The following is a 13,004-nucleotide window of genomic DNA, read 5'->3' as shown; positions in this document are numbered from 1 at the left end:
AGCGAGATGGGGAACATCTTGCAGATTTTTTTTTTGCAAAATAATAAGGTGGAGGGAAAAAGGGCATACAAAGACTAGATTTCCTCATTGTCTGTAAAATATAAACACAGATGAATTCTGTCTTTGGTTGGTTCATGCCTTTCACTCTGCACAGCGGGGACTCTCTTAAGAAGTTTCTCTGTGCGAAATTTTTCTAAATAGGAACCGTGGATCTCTCATGATGTGATTATAAGCACACATCGAACTCCCTTTTTTTCCACTATAAATTTTCCATGGATGTAATACTATATTTATTATTAGTTGAGGTGTATACTGGAATGGTGTGTATACATATTGTAAAAAAAAACAACAGCATTATTGTAACAATAGAGTGTAAGGCGTGGATGGGGCATTAATGAATTCTAACCAATACCACTTTATACTTTTGGCAAGCAGATGTGATGAACTGATTATGAACATTTTGAGCTGGGAAAAACCATGTAAGCTGCCTGCAGTCAGTGCAATAGCTCACCATGTTGCCAGCAAACAAGATAAAAAATTAGCGATTTCATGGCACCGCAGAGCATCGAAGCCTTTAAAGAGAAATCTCCTTTAACAGTTTTTATTAATGAAATGCAATTTGAGGAGGGAAAAAAAAAAAACTTTTTTATTGCTTTATATTTTAACAACACTAATCATTTAGAATGATTCCATTGTTTTGAAGCTTCTTCCCCTTAGTGATAGCAGAATAGAACAAATTTTCCCGATGAATTTTAGATTTTTGCCGCAGTGTGCATCTGCAGTCCCATAATCCTCAGCTACAATAATACATACTGTGAGGGAGTACGCCCCTAACCTGCTCGTGAATCGCAAATGAGGAGCCATTTTGAAATATGTATACGTTTGTGCCACAATGTATGTTAAAAAAAAAGGGAGAGAGGAAATAATAGCATTTCATGCATTCAAATGATCATTTCTTTTTACAAAAAATGCTTTATGATAAAAAAAATAATTAATTCATGGTACGTTTAATTGTATTAATGCAGATCCTTCAGTTCCTTTAGGTTCCAACACAATGTACTGTAGCTTCAATAATTAGAAAACCCATGTGCAACCATGACACAATTAATAGCTTAATAAAAAGGTGTTGATTCATACATGAGCATAACTGTAATCATTGCTAACCGCTCAAGTCATGGAAACGCTTACAGATATCCTGAGATCTAAGACCCAGGTCAATGATGTATCAACTGCAGGCTGCTGTCTAGGTTCTTAGTTCTATATTTTGTCATTGTCTTTTAAAAACACTGTTGTCTTTTCATCCCCTGAGCTAAACAACCGTACTTAAGAAAAAGCTCAACAATGGCTATAATTTTCATATGTAGGTGAATTTTTTTATAACCAATCAATTAGCTGGTGCTTGATACCCTATATTCAGAATGTGCAAACAAAAAATTAAAATAATGGAAACAGGCTTCCTTTGCATTGCATAAAAGTCCTCTTTCAAAAACGTAAAGTATTAATGGAAAGTAAAGTGGGCCTTTGCCACAACACTGTTGTCATTTTCACCATAGATCGAGTTCCTTGAGCAATGGGGTATTTTAAAAATTTGGATAATGTCTAATGTTTCATAGAACAATTTAAGGCAAATTAAATAAAATATTGTTAAACATAATGGCATAGGTATGCAAACATTTTTACAGTGTCTTTTATACACTGGATTTGGCAATTATAATGCTACAGAGAAATAATGCAGCTCGTAGTTCTACAAGATGTGATTGCCTATAAAATATATCTAAAAGTCTAGAAAGCAGACTTGCACTGGGAGAACTGATGCAAAAAAAGTTGTTAAAAGCGCTTGAGCCTTAAGTATGTAAGGACCCAACAAACTCAATAAACATTTGAAGTCTTTCATTCTAAAGTCAAAACTAAAGAATATTTGCATCATCACATCCTACGTCATCCCAGTCAAACATGATACCTTTGCAATCAATGTGCATGTGCACATCACAATGCAATAGTGTAGTATGCAACAGTGTAGAAATAAATATAATCTCCTTTTTATAATTATCTTCAGTAGAACTAAGGTGTTGTTCTTAACAACAAAATGGAGAAAAGACAAGAACCAGGGTGAATTACCAGCTTATACTCCGCTTGCAGGCAATAAAAATACAAAACACAGAGCAAAATCTTTTGAAAGCATATGGATAAAAATAATATCATTATCACTTTCCTGGAAAGCAAAAGAAGGACACAAGCGATTTGAAAATGTCAAGAGAAAGCCAACGAAATAAGATACAAAGGGAGCAAAAATCAAAATGCAAAATTAAAATCTTGACTAGGCTACTAACTAGTCAATGAATTTTGAGTATATAGTTTAATTATCAGGGTAAGATACAGATAATAAATGTAAACTGAACCCTTCAGAGCAGACAATACGGGATTGACCAATTCAAGTGGATAGTGATAGTAATCCTTTATTGGATGGAAGGATTTTATATACCAGGATTCTAAAAACCTTTGCCATGAGAACTATGAGGTTTCTCAATTATGAATGTTCATAGTGATGTCTTCTGTTTGATTTCTGCACCTTGGTCTTAATACCTTCACTACATGTATTACATGGCCCAAGATTGAAAACTGTACATGGTAGCAGTAAAAAAAAAAGTCTTCTGGGCCCTGCTTTTACATTTTAAACTTGATCAGAAATTAGTGCAAATTCAAAAACTGAAGATCAGCTGTTTGGCCTTCTCTTTAAATTTAAAAGTTTAATAGAAATCTGTGTCAATGCAGAAGTTCTGGACATTGCAGGCATAGATGTGTCCAGTGTGAATTTTGTATTATGTTGTTAATCCAGACAATGACAGAATCAGCAGAAGCATGTTCCTTTATCTAATTAGTGAAATGCTGTATGTCCACTAGCTCTTTTCTTCATGACAGATTCCTTTTAAATTGACTCAGAGGACACAGACTACCTGCCAAATTGTTCAAAATTTTCACTTTGGCATTTGTCTTGTGCAGCTGGAAGCCCGGCTAGCTAAATTCATATAGTTGCTAGTGAACCCATCTTTTGAATAGCCCTAAATGTTAGCATTTGAAAATACACCTTTTTTTCTCTGGGTCTACTGATGCCTCACCCATACACATTAGTGCATGATGTGATATGATGCTGCAGCCCTACTCAGCAGCGAAAAACCCTCTAAATCTGCAGTGTAATTTATTAAACCCAGACTCTGGTATATTGAGTGGACTTTATGATTTCAGCCCATTGACAGAATCTCCTGAATTGCATTATTATATTGATACCTGGAATTGCCCTTAAAATTCACAACTCATCCTGTTCTACAAGAGACAAGAGAATTTGTAGACACTGTACTTGTACTACACTACATATACATAATATTAAATTACACAGGAGACAGACCTTAGGTGGATTTTTTTTAATTCATAAATATATAAAGGGGAACTATGTCTATGGTATATGATAAAGCAGCTATTGAGACTTAAAACACAGTTTGTAAAAGAAAGCCTAAAGGCAAACTACCTCAGATTGGGGTAAATTATATATATTGTTAGGTAATCATTAAACAAACACTAACTAATAATAAACTGCAAAGTCTTCAAAACTTAACTATGCCTAAAGACTCAAAGGCAAAATAACTAAATATGACTAAGCAAAATTTCATATTTACTTAAATTGAAAAAAAAAAAAGCATTTTTTTTCTAACACCATAAAAATCATGTAAAACAACACTATACATTCTCTTTAAATATGGTGTGTAGTATTGGCAACATTAAAGAGCGTTATAGATGGGTAATTTAATTAATGTAAAATAGTATGTTTTATTTTAAGAAGTCTAACTACCTTCTATGCAAATGAGGCAGAAAGATAAAATATAAAATTGCAAAGTTTGTAATAGATTACCAATTATTTTAGTGTACATTTAATGAGAAGGGTCCTAAATACACATGACACAGTAAAAAACTGAGGTGAACCATTTTCTCTCTTGCAGCAAATACATACTAGGCTGTAGCAGAAGAGTGATGTACTCCATAAAAAAGCTTCAGACAGCATAGGAAGCACGTAGAATACCTGGAACCTCAAACACAGTGACCGTGTGTCAGAATGGAGCTCTCCGAGGCCTCAAAAGAATATAAGGTATTATTGATTATGATACATCAACATAAACAAGGTTTATCACAGATATACTGTAACATGGGAAATTATTTGATTCAAACCAATAAACATTTGATTCAGCTCAGAGATACCAACTGATTAGTTGTTCTCCAGAAAACAGAACAGTTAACATGTTCAAAATGGCTGCTTGCAAATAACCAGGAACTCTTAGGCCAATAAAGTGAAACTATTATCAACACTAAAACTGCTAATTTACAAACACACAGCAGCAAACAAATACATATGCAAAAGCAATTAAAAAGCATCAATAAATAAACATACAAAATGAATTGGAAGCCATCTATTAAGACCAAATACAGATAGTTATTCGCAATTATAGTTCATATCGTAAAAGGTATATCATTTTCATTTTTACCCATACTGTTTAATGTTTTTTACCCATTAACTTTAATGGCCTGGAATAGCGGAATATCTGTTCTTAGAACAATGAAACATTGTATTAGTGTGGCTTCCTTAGCTCAAAAAAATCATTTCAGGCTGTTTTTTTCTGCAGCTACCTGGTCAGACTATTATATCAATGATTGCCTGTCTTTTTCAAAAATATTACCACGTCCTAGGAAATGAAATGTGAAAGTGGGGCAATGTCATAGAATTTCAGGGCAGACACCACTTTATATAACCTCCAAAAACAACTGAAAAGTGGCAGAGAAACCGTATTAAGAATATCTTACCCAGGAACAACATTTTTATATATTGCAACACACCATTCCTTAGATTTGGTGGCTGAATTAGTTTCCTTTCTCAAGCTTTTTACCTTTAATTTCACCTGGTGATTCTGGCAGTAAAACTATTTATGTCCTAGGGTGACAATGGTCACTCACTGTACTATCTCACTGGTCACCTCACACAGGACAACAGAACACCTCCCCATCTCCTCTTTTCAATAACATAGATGGGAGTGGTTTTGCAGTCCTCAGAGATAACAGGGAATACTGTAACTGATAAGACTGAAGTACAGGCAGAGAGCACAGGAAGTCGTGAGCTTACAAAATTTCTGGCAAGGTCAACTTTTTGTTTTTAAAGTGATTGTAAACAATAACCTTGTAAAACGACCCATTCAGTTTAACATAGAAGTCAAAGGCAAAATATATTTGTATAGATATAAAAAATTATAAATATCTTGTTTTCCCTTTTTTATAAGTGATCACTTTCCATCTGTTCTCAGCTGCAAAAGAGCTGGGGGAGGAAAAGCAGCAGCACACTGAGCTTCCCAGTGAATGGCTGTGCAGCTAGGGCATGTCAGGACAAGTCAGATCATTGGAGGAGAGTACACTGTTTTCCCAGCATAGCTAGAGAACTGACCACAATGTGCTCTCCTGCTTAGTGTGGTCAGTTTTTATTAGAAAATCACAGGGACTGGCAAGAACACCAGGGATTTCATATAAAGGAAGCAATACAAAGAGAACAGGATACTTTCTCGTACAAGTACATGGTACAGCAGGCACATATCAGGAATATGGGGTAACAAATGCTTTAATTGTGCAAATACATTCACTTATATGTTCAGCAGCCCAAAAATTGACCAAATAAAGGAAGTTCATTGTTAGGGTTTACATGTCCTTTAAATCAGAGCTATCAACACTGCATATAATTATTCAAGGTGACTGTGGGTTTTTTATTTTGCAATACAGTCTGGTCACTCACAAACATGGTAGAAACATTTGACTTTAGCTAATCAGTCTGCATGTCCAAACACTCTTTTGACAATGAGAAAACCACTATCCATGTTGCTTTCTGATAACTATTTGAGGCATAAAAACGTTAAATAGTTATCAAGGGAAACAAAATTCCAGTAAATTGTCATTTCAAACTGAATCCCACCCAAAAGTGTTCTATTTGTTTCTTGCATGCCAGATATAAGAAAGACTAGGCAGAGGACAACAACAATATATCTGGCTTAAAGAAGAGTGCTTCGGTCCAGAAGAACCCCCCCCCCCCCCCGAATTTAGGGGTTTGGTATATTTTTACTAATGTACAAGTATGAAACGCCTGCTGAAGAAACCCCTAAAAACCCAAAAATAAAAGTCACTTTAGAATAGATGAAAGAATTTGTGCATAGGCATTGTAATCTAGCATTTCTTCTTACAAAGGTTGTATGGAGCACTATATATCAATCTACTCAGGGTACACAAGCTATGAGTCCGATGGCCAAGACAAAAGGGAACTTTTTGGGTTTGTTTATTCATTTTGTATATTTTAGTCACAGTGGTTTAAATTTGCCACATCCATTTATGTTTTATGTTAACATTCTGGAAAACATGGGGAGGGGGACTCATCCATCAAAATGATTTAGGCTTAGTGCACTATGTTTATTTATGATATTATTTAGACCAGCACCACAATTCATGTAAATTATATTATTTCTACTTCAAGATCTATACAGTTGGGAACATTTATCAATAAAATTGCAGCATGTTGCATCTGTTAATGTGCCAGAGTTTGCTAATCTGTTGTAAAAACGGGGCACATTTATCATAATGTCGAATTTCATGTGATAAATGTGTTGTATCACTTTGTACCCATTGTTTTATCAAATTATGCAAAAGTGTGTCAGTTTTACTGTTTTACAGTTTTTCCAACTTGTCGAGATTTGCAAAAAAAGCTCTTTAAGAGCCTAAAAAAAAAAACATGTAAGAAGTAATTTTCATATAATTGCACAGACTTTTGAAAAATAGGAACAAGCACAACATTCACATTCAGCCACAGGAGGTATTTTAGGAACTGTGAATGAGTTGCACACATTTGCATGGTGTAAAATTTGGAAATGGAAAAGTCTTTTGTTGATAATTAGGTAAACCACAGACCACCTATATTCTCTGTAATTATAAAACAAATATATGACAAGAGAATAACAGTATCTCAGTAATAGCAGCAGTCACAGTCACAAATGTGACTTCTATATAACATTAAACATCAGACAAAACTCATCATATAATGCTAGAATAACATTGTTACAAGGAGTGACAGGGCAGAGAGGTCCAGTGTAGGCACTTACAAAAGCTCTGGGTCTTCTCCATCCTTCTTAAATCTTGGCTCAAATTGGGTCTCGCTTGTAGAAAACATTGTGCTCAACCAATATAAGGAGCATTTCACTGATAACTGCTTAGTTCTTAACTTCTACAACTCTCTTCCCTGATCTGATTAGTGTTTTAATTTTTTTCTTTCCTAGATTCCCTACTATCTAACTCAGCAACTTGGGATGCACTCACACAGCATCTCGTTGTAAACCACTCCTTTCCCCCATGTTGTGCTTCTCCATCTGCTCTGTTCTGGCTGCCACACTTCATAATGGCACAATAATGTTATTCCAATGAGTCCATTAAATCCCCTGAACACCTTTACAAATACAACAATGGGGGAATACTCTGCACTTGTCAGTTGGGACTCAGTTCTGTTAGGCTCACCATATACTGTCAGATCTTTCAACGGATATAACAAAAGATCTGACACAAGGCTGTCTTCACTGCACGGAATGGAATTAAAATAATGACTGTTGGGTTTCTTGTCCAAAACCATTATTTGCTGAACAAATTATACAGGAAAATGTGTGCATGGTTTTATCACTAACTAATGCTTACTATTATTTATAAACCTCTGGTAAATATAACTACACATGCTGTAATCAGTAGCCGCACTAGAAAAATAGTTTAGTAAACAGCAAGCTAGAGTTGTCTATATATATGATTAAAAAAACAATGAAGCTAATCAACCATTTAACTGTTGTATTATTACTTAGTATATTGCAATGTCCCATTAAATATATATAAATATATATATATATATATATATATATATATATATATATATACACACACACAGTGCCTTGCAAAAGTATTCACCCCCCTTGGCTTTTTACCTATTTTGCTACCTTACAGCCTTTGGTTCAATGTTTTCTTTATGTGAATTATGTGTGATGGATCAGAACACAATAATCTAAGTTGGTGAAGTAAAATTAGGAAAATATATACATAAAACTATTTTTCAGAAATAAAAAACTGATAATTGCCATGTGCGTATGTATTCAGCCCTTTTGTTATGAAGCCCATAAAAAGCTCTGGTGCAATCAATTACCTTCAGAAGTCACATAATTTGTGAAATGATGTCCACCTGTGTGCAATCTGTCACATGATCTGTCGTTACATATACACACCTTTTTGAAAGGCCCCAGAGGCTCCAAAACCTAAGCAAGAGGCACCACTAACCAAACACTGCCATGAAGACCAAGGAACACTCCAAACAAGTAAGGGACAATGTTGTTGAGAAGTACAAGTCAGGAATAGGTTATAAAAAAATATCCAAATCTTTGATGATCCCTAGGAGCACCATCAAATCTATCATAACCATATGGAAAGAACATGGCACAACAGCAAACCTGCCAAGAGACGGCCGCACACCAAAACTCATGGACCGGGCAAAGAGGCCATTAATCAGAGAGGCAGCACAGAGACCAAAGGTAACCCTGGAGGAGCTGCAGAGTTCCACAGCAGAGACTGGAGTATCTGTACATAGAACGACAATAAGTCGTACGCTCCATAGAGTTGGGCTTTATGGCAGAGTGGCCGGAAGAAAGCCATTACTTTCAGCAAAAAACAAAATGGCACGTTTTGAGTTTGCAAAAAGGCATGTGTAAGACTCCCAAAATGTATGGAGGAAAGTGCTCTGGTATGATGAGATTAAAATTGAACTTTTTGGCTGGCCATCAAAGAAAACGCTATGTCTGGGGCAAACCCAACACATCACATCACCCAAAGAACACCATCCCCACAGTGAAATATAGTGGTCGCAGCATCATGCTGTGGGGATGTTTTTCAGCAGTCATGACTGGGAAACTGGTCAGAGTTGGGAGAAAGATGGATGGTGCTAAATACAGGGATATTCTTGAGCAAAACCTGTACCACTCTGTGCGTGATTTGAGGCTAGGATGGAGGTTCACCTTCCAGCAGGACAATGACCCCAAACACACTGCTAAAGCAACACTTGAGTGCTTTAAGGGGAAACATGTAAATGTGTTGGAATGGCCTAGTCCTCAATCCAATAGAAAATCTGTGGTCAGACTTAAAGATTGCTGTTCACAAGCGCAAACTATCCAACTTGAAGGAGCCTGGAGCAGTTTTGCAAGGAGGAATAGGCAAAAATCCTAGTGGTAAGATGTGGCAAGCTCATAGAGACTTATCCAAAACGACTTGGAGCTGTGATAGTGTCACGTACCTGACGGTAGAGCCTGATATGCAGAGGATGGCCTCTCTTACACCTCTGACTCGAGACCCCCTGGTAGAGCAGACAGGAGTCGCATGAGTGCCTGATGGGTCGCAGACAGCGAAGTAAGGCAGCTGCAGGTGGAACGGCAGTTCAGCAGGATTCTCCAGGCAGTAGAGAAGGCAGGTACAGGCAGACTGGGTCATAAACTGGTGGGCATGTCAGGAACAGGTGCGGAGGCAGAAGCGTAGTCGGGATACAGGCCGGATCGGTGATGGGCTGGCAGCGAGGTAGCAGGAGGAGCAGGCAGATGCGGTGGTCAAACAAGCCGGGTCGGGTGCAGGCGGAAAGCAGGAACGTCAGAGGCAAGCCGGGTCAGTTAACAGGAACAGGTATCAGATACAGGCAACAGGAACACACGGGAACACTGTAGAGCAGATAGCACTGAGTCCGGGTACTGGATGCACCAATGGTGTTCTGACAGTGGCTGAGGTCACAGGTCGTCTTCTTCAGCCGCCATCTTGGGTACTGGCTAGCTCTTCCTGACAGATAGCCACAAAAGGTGGCTCTACAAAGTATTGACTTTAGGGGGGTGAATAGTTATGCACATTGACTTTTCCTGTTATTTTGTCCTATTTGTTGTTTGCTTCACAATAAAAAAAAATCTTCAAAGTTGTGGGCATGTTCTGTAAATTAAATCCTCAAACATACCATGTTAATTCCAGGTTGTGAGGCAACAAAACAAATGCCAAGGGGGTGAATACTTTTGCAAGACACTGTGTATATATATATATATATATATATATATATATATATATATAAACATATCAAGCTTCAACACTGTTTAAATCTGGAGGAACCATAAATGTCTATATGAAGAATACGTGTGGTTGTTTCTTAAGCTCCTTATGCTGTCGCCTATGCTGGGCACGGGAAGCGCTGAAAAGACAAAAACCCATCAGCAGTGGGCAGTGATGCTTTTTCAGAACCGGTTCCTTTTGGGGTTATTTCTTAAGGACTTCCCAGTGCTAAGGGGGCTTTGGAATGGTATTAAAAAACTAGATAGGTACATTCTAATGCCCCGTACACACGGTCGGACTTTGTTCGGACATTCCGACAACAAAATCCTAGGATTTTTTCCGACGGATGTTGGCTCAAACTTGTCTTGCATACACACGGTCACACAAAGTTGTCGGAAAATCCGATCGTTCTAAACGCGGTGACGTAAAACACGTACGTCGGGACTATAAACGGGGCAGTGGCCAATAGCGTTCATCTCTTTATTTATTCTGAGCATGCGTGGCACTTTGTCCGTCGGATTTGTGTACACACGATCGGAATTTCCGACAACGGATTTTGTTGTCGGAAAATTTTATCTCCTGCTCTCCAACTTTGTGTGTCGGAAAATCCGATGGAAAATGTCCGATGGAGCCCACGCGGTCGGAATTTCCGACAACACGCTCCGATCGGACATTTTCCATCGGAAAATCCGACCGTGTGTACGGGGCATAACTCTCCCTGGCCATGGAAAATTCAAGAAGAAGTCATCAATGGCAATTTTTTACCTAGATTGTTTTTAGCATCAAACTGGTATTAAAGTAAACCTGTGGTGAAAAAATCTACAACTGTATTTACTGTGGATTGCAGCCATCACCTGATTTATTATAGAACACCACAACACCCTTAGAATCTGGGGAACTCTACAATTCAAATACCGACCAGCTTCAATGATTGCTAGCTCTGGCCTGCCTTCTCTCATCACATTAATGTTGGTAATCAAAGCGAATAGTAAGACACATAATTAGGTTTTCAGGTAATTACTTCAGATAAGCTTTAAAAATACATCACCATTCCATTTTCTTCTTAAGACATTGTTCATTTTAGACTTAAGACTTATTTACACAACCCAAGCCTACCACATATCCATGTTCACTATGATGCTATCATAAACAATAAAGCTACATTTAGTTCTAGTTTTGAGTATAAATAGAGCTTAGTTCATGGTCATTCTGATAAACACATAACCTATATGAGATACACAAAACATACTGATCAACAATGCTGTTTTTTTGGCATATGTGATCCTGACCTTGTTTCCAGCTTGTTAAATAATGGCCATATTGTTTAGAAAGAAACATTTATGGGAAGATATTCCCACTGTTGAGATGGCATAGAGAAAAAGCACCATTAATAAATGTCTCTCAAGGGTTCCAAATTCACAGAAACTAGTTCATTTTCAACATTTTTTTGTACTTTGTGTTCACTAAACAGTTTAAAAATACTGATAAATTAAAGGCCAGTATCATATATAATAATATATAATATGCTGGATATAAGACCTGGAATCTTGGAGATAGTGTTGTTGAAGAATAACAGCTTTAGGACAGAAGCACATATAATAATCGGATGAAGTAGTCTATAGTGTATTTTGCCATAATGCACTTGTGGGCTAGTGCCTAGGGCATCAGGAAGATAGAGCAGCACCAATCCTTCAAATTCACAAGTTGCTATATTTTGTTTTCCTTATCTGGTCAATTCTAGACACTTAATTTGGCAGTAAAGGGGATGTTGAGAGATGTTCTTCTGAGAGAAGGCTCTGTATAATTCAGCACCAGGCAACTATCTCTCATGTCTCTTAGAAAGCAGACATCATTGCTACCTCCTACAGCAAATTCTATCAGCAGTTTTATAAGTGGAAGAGCTTTTACCATGCATTATCACTATTCAGGTGTGCCTAGGGCATCATGATGTCTAAAAACAGCTGGGGGCAGTAACAACAGATTGGCTGTGCTGGGGCAACAGCACAAGCTAAATGTCCTTGGAGGTCTCTTTGTAATTGTGTAGACAACCCATGACCTATGCCAATACGTTAGACCCTATACAATTCACTTGGCTAAATGATAATTCAGACATGAAAGTAAAACAGTCAATAATAGGTATTCCTATTTAAATCACAGCATGCTTTACAAAAACATCTTAAAATAATATACAATACTAAATGATCCCCCTCCTTTACATACACACACAAACACTTATATAACAGTGTAGTCAGTCACCATGTAGCTCACTCATAACACATCCATCATGCTGTTGCTCTAAAATGAGCTGCATCTAATCATCTATGATACAGTGTAAATTGGTCTCATTCATTTTTCATTTATTTTCCCCAAACCACACTACACAGATTGATAAAAACTAGGAAAAAACATCTCATTTGATCCAGTTATGTATTCATTGAACACATTTTACATAAGGCTGGCCATGCACTGAGAAAACCTCACCCAATTCTTGCTGAATTGTCTGAAATTCAATCTGTAGATGGCCCTCTCAACACCTGGCTCAACAAAAATTAATTTTTTTTTTAATCAACTTTTGTCAAAGGAGCCAGATAGAAAAATCTCAGATGGCCACACCTGCATCCAATCAGATGCAGGGGCTTTTTGAGTATTCTGATAGCCATTGGTGCCTGCTGAAAGAATACAATAGCCGACAGGCAAGATTCGTCAACTTATGCTGTTTAGCCCCAAGGGCTGCATAAAACAAATCCTAATGTATTTGACCAGCTTAATATTCATATAAATATCATAATTAATAATAGCATCTTACAGTATAACCTTATGCACACCTCCCA

At 37.1% G+C, this 13,004-nt stretch overlaps 1 long non-coding RNA gene across 1 annotated transcript in view; it reads right to left on the bottom strand.

The window, feature by feature from the left end:
• Window positions 1-7,673, bottom strand: part of LOC141145840 (uncharacterized) — a 46,592-nt gene extending 38,919 nt beyond the window's left edge. The window contains exon 1 of the long non-coding RNA XR_012244671.1: window positions 7,173-7,673. This is a non-coding gene — a long non-coding RNA (uncharacterized lncRNA). The remainder of the gene's footprint in view (window positions 1-7,172) is intronic.
• Between the last annotated feature and the right edge of the window lie 5,331 nt (window positions 7,674-13,004).

This window comes from Aquarana catesbeiana, linkage group LG05, assembly GCF_042186555.1.
Source record: "Aquarana catesbeiana isolate 2022-GZ linkage group LG05, ASM4218655v1, whole genome shotgun sequence".
Taxonomy (NCBI): domain Eukaryota; kingdom Metazoa; phylum Chordata; class Amphibia; order Anura; family Ranidae; genus Aquarana; species Aquarana catesbeiana.
The sequence above is the reverse complement of the archived record's forward strand: the minus strand, read 5'-3'. Positions and strand labels throughout refer to the sequence as shown.